At 43.9% G+C, this 4,465-nt stretch overlaps 1 non-coding gene across 1 annotated transcript; it reads right to left on the bottom strand.

The window, feature by feature from the left end:
- Positions 1-758: 758 nt before the first annotated feature.
- On the bottom strand, positions 759-1,058 carry LOC146854602 (signal recognition particle RNA). The gene has a single exon (XR_014981596.1).
- Between the last annotated feature and the right edge of the window lie 3,407 nt (positions 1,059-4,465).

Here is a 4,465-nt window from a genome sequence, read left to right as displayed (position 1 = left end):
GGTTTGCCAATTTGTGTTTTGTGTTTTTAGGGAAGGAACATACGCCCTGGGCACCTGATTGGCAGGAGTCCAGGGCACACTCAGTCAAAGTACATTCAGCAATTCAGCAAAAAGTGGGGGCATACCATGCAAGAAAGATGGCACTTTCTCACATGCAGCGCCTGTCAACCTTCTCCTTATGCTGGGATTTTTAAACAACATCAACATTTAAAAGTATTAAACCGGTAAGAGTTAGCTGGAGTAAGGCCAGAGGCTCCAACGTTTGGGAGTTGCACAACCCTCAGTCTTTTCATGTTTCGCGCAAAGAGTGAAGGGCCCTGTCATTTCTCCTTCTCATTCACATATGAAAAGAATGAGGGCTAATCAAAACATGAATTAGAGCTGGACGCAGAAATGCAGCAGAAGGGCCAGCAAGCGCATTTCTAAGTTGCTCTATGAAGGATGCTTTTGTACTTGACAGATCAGTTTAATCCTACAGGTGCTCTAAAAGGAAGAATGCATTTGAGTCATCCTTGCTGAAAATCACACAGCCATTTATTCTAGGCTGCACTGAGTTTTCAGTCCTCTCCGCCTGCTAGCTTGTTGTTGCAATATGTCTCAATTCTGGAGAATTGTCTGCTATGCTGAAATGCGTGGCCCAGTTAAAATGTTCATCATATTTCCTGGAAAAATATCAAAAGGAAAACAAAGATTTGGTTTTGGGAAAATAATTTATTACACCTTGTAAAAATCAAAACCTTCACATTTGAGTCAAAAAAGAGAGGCTATGTCTCACTATTTTGCTCAGGCTGTTTAACACGTACTGCTCACAGGTGCTGTCCTGCTACCAATGGGCATGGAAGCTTTGGCCTGCTCTGTTTCCAGCCTGGGTCAGTGCACCTCTCGTTACACAACCTGAAATTCTAGAGCTCCCTCTAGAACACCATATTGATGCCCAATGCAGCATGGACACCTGATCAACACAGCTGAGTGCAGCCCAGAAACCCTGAGCTCAAGCAATCCACAAGCCTCTGCCTCCCAAGTAACTAGGACAACAGGCACACGCCACCTTGCCCGGCAAACACTGCAGCTGTCCTAATGATGAAATGCATTCCATAAGTAAGGATAATGATAAAGTAAGGTGGAATGAATTGATGGTTTACAAACCATGTTTCAAGAAAATCAATTTCACTATCCTTCAAAGAAAGGAAAAAAATGTCTTATCAAGAAGCAGTGTGAATATGGGAAGGGCATTTAAAAAAGATGTGGAGTTTCCTAAAGTAAAAAAGAGGGTTGAACTGATTGAAGGGAGAGAGGAAGTAGGGTCGGAAAGATTGTGACGGGGAAGTGAATACAACATAAATACTAGTATTTAGAGAGTGAGAGACAGGTAGAGGGACAGAAGGGAAAGGAGAGTGAGAGTGAGAGAGAAGAGCCAGGTTAGGGCTGAGTTTCTCTTTATCTGCCAGTGACTCCCTGTAGAAGCTTGCCGGCACAATTTAGGCTGTCCTGTAGGCATCCCTTGTTATGCCGAGCCAGCCAATATTGAGAAAAATAGCATGGGTCACAACGATGGAACTCGTCTGCAACATCGGAAGTTTTAAAGTGGTATGGAGTGGGAGGGCTAGAAGACTTACCATAAAGAATGAATACACATCATTCTGTTCTCTAGCCTCAACAGCTGCAAGAGAGGAACTCCTGCTCGCCAAGAAGACCAATGTCAGTTCAGCTTGAACAGGTGAAAGCATGCCTGATTCTGGAAAGGTATGAGATTACACTTTTGCATCAGAGGTGGTCAGGGGCTATTGCACATTAGGAAACCGTTTATTGAGGTCCAGTTGGATTACTCTATCTTCTACCACCTCAAAATCAGCTGCTCATGCAGTGTTCTATACCGATGAGCTATTTTGGTCCTCCCTGCCCCTTCCAGCTAGTGGGTCCCCTGACTAGGGAAAGTGATTCGAACAGATTTGCATATCTTTTCATAGGAAACTTCTTGACATATTTTATACTGTGCCAAATCAAGGTAGATTGAGTAATGATCTTGACAGACCTATATTGGAGAACTGCAGTGTGAGAAAGTGGCTCTGTATATACTGTTCCCAAATAGGTACAGGGTGTACAGAGCCCACAGTCCCCAGAGGTTTGGCAGAGGCTAAAGTTAGATATAACCTTACTCTCTAAAGTGGTAGCTTGGTCGAGCTGTAAGGCAGTATCAGAGGACAGTGTAAAGCATTTGTTGCACACACTCAGTCAGCAAATGGTCTCACACACTCAATAACTGAACTCTAGGCCAATGGTTTATCTACAAAAAATATATGCTTGTTTTATTTTAGAACCAACAATAGGTATTAAAATATACTTTCTCAGAATGAGATGCTTTATATAAATACTTTTGCAATATACAATTGACTTTTGTAGAAAGTTACAAGTGGTTGCAATAGGCAACAACATTTTAAACACAATAATGCATTGAGCTCAATGGAAGTTTCAAGTTATTTGCAACAGATTACTTTTAGGATTACTTTTGGATTTCCAGGACTGGATCCTAGATTCAGTCCTGGGTCAGTACTTGGAATCAAGTGATAAAAGTCGACTTAATTACTGTGATGATTTTTAGACAATATTTTGCTATTTTAAAAGTTGACAGAAAATATTTCATAGAAAACAGTCTAAGATTCCCTATGGCAGAAAATTCAAGTTGCAGGTATAGTATGTTCTCGTTACTTTTGTAATCCAGTACTGGGTGCCTAGACTCAGTACTGGGACCTTTATCCAAAACAGGTAAGTAATTACGTTTTCAGAAATTATACGATTTTTAAAGAATATTTAAAGTTTGCAGAAATTGACACTTAGAAGAAATTTCACAGAAAAACAGTCAATGATTTCCTATGGGAGAAAATTGGGTTACTAGTAAGTACAGTTGTAAGTATTTTTCAGAGTCAGTGCTGGGCACCAAGATCCAGCACTGGGAGCTCACCTAATAGCAGGTGAGTATTTTCGTTTTCGTTACTCGGCTGATTTTTGGTGAATATTTTAAGTTTTGAAAAGTCCACACTTGGAAGAAATTTCAGGAAAAACCAGTCAATGTTACCCTATGGAGAAGATTGAGTTATCGGTTTAAAGGTAAGTACTCGACTGGCAGAGTTAAGGTTCTGGGCATAGACTCAGGCGTCTCCCAGGGTCAGGTAGGTACAGTTGGTTCACCCTCAGCGGCACAAGGGCGGCCGGGTGCAGAGAGAGTTAGGCCCAATGTTATCCTATGAGAGGTAGGGGGGCCTTGGTTGGTGGCTGCTGACTAGCAGGCCACGTGGCTGTGGGAGCTGGGCTCCTGGTCACTTATCCAGGTTAAGTGGGGAAGTAGATAGATGTAGAGGTTGTACTGCCAGGGCCACTCGGACGGCTGGGTGCAGGGTGCTTTTGAGCATTCGGGCGCTCAATTGATTTGAATGGGAAATCTCTGGTTTAGAAAAAGACTGCAAGCTCGGGGACGAAGATTCTTCAGGTGCCACCACCACTTCGAGAGGTAAGTTGGGTAGTTGGAGGATAGGTAGGTACCCGGAGATTGGGCACAGGGGGCCGCGGAGCGCCGGGTGCAGGGGTACCTTTTGGTGTTGGGAAATCTTACCCTCTGTTGATTGCGGTTGGGGGGGCACCTGGTTCTGAGGCTGCAGGCTTCTTCAGGAGTGTCGAGGGAGGTCCTTGGGTGCCGGACTCGGGGTCACAGTCGCCGTGGGGTCGTCCTTGTGGTCTTTGTTCACTCTGGCACAGGCCAGGCTTGGTGGGTGCAGAGTGTGAAGGGTTCGCGGTTCCGGGCTGCGGCCAGGGATTAGAAGTAGATTTGAGTAGAGCCTCTTCTCATGGGAGCCCCAGGGGTTTAGAGTCAAAAGGTAGCCAGGTCCTCCAGGGTTTGTGAGGTTTCTGGCCACAAGAGATGCCGGGTTGGAGTAGGAGCAGGTTCGAGGGTCGACAGGCCAGAGGCTCCAACGTTTGGGAGTTGCACAGCCCTCAGTCTTTTCATGTTTCGCTCAAAGAGTGAAGGGCCCTGTAATTTCTCCTTCTCATTCACATATGAAAAGAATGAGGGCTAATCAAAAAATGAATTAGAGCTGGACGTAGAAATGCAGCAGAAGGGCCAGCAAGCGCATTTCTAAGTTGCTCTATGAAGGATGCTTTTGTACTTGACAGATCAGTTTAATCCTACAGGTGCTCTAAAAGGAAGAATGCATTTGAGTCATCCTTGCTGAAAATCACACAGCCATTTAATCTAGGTTGCACTGAGTTTTCAGTCCTCTCCGCCTGCTAGCTTGTTGTTGCAATATGTCTCAATTCTGGAGAATTGTCTGCTATGCTGAAATGCGTGGCCCAGTTCAAATGTTCATCATATTTCCTGGAAAAATATCAAAAGGAAAACAAAGATTTGGTTTTGGGAAAATAATTTATTACACCTTGTAAAAATCCAAACTTTCACATTTGAGTCAAAAAA

The sequence above is a fragment of the Triturus cristatus genome, chromosome 4_1 (assembly GCF_964204655.1).
Source record: "Triturus cristatus chromosome 4_1, aTriCri1.1, whole genome shotgun sequence".
Taxonomy (NCBI): Eukaryota; Metazoa; Chordata; class Amphibia; order Caudata; family Salamandridae; genus Triturus; species Triturus cristatus.
This window is presented reverse-complemented; position numbering and strand designations above follow the sequence as displayed.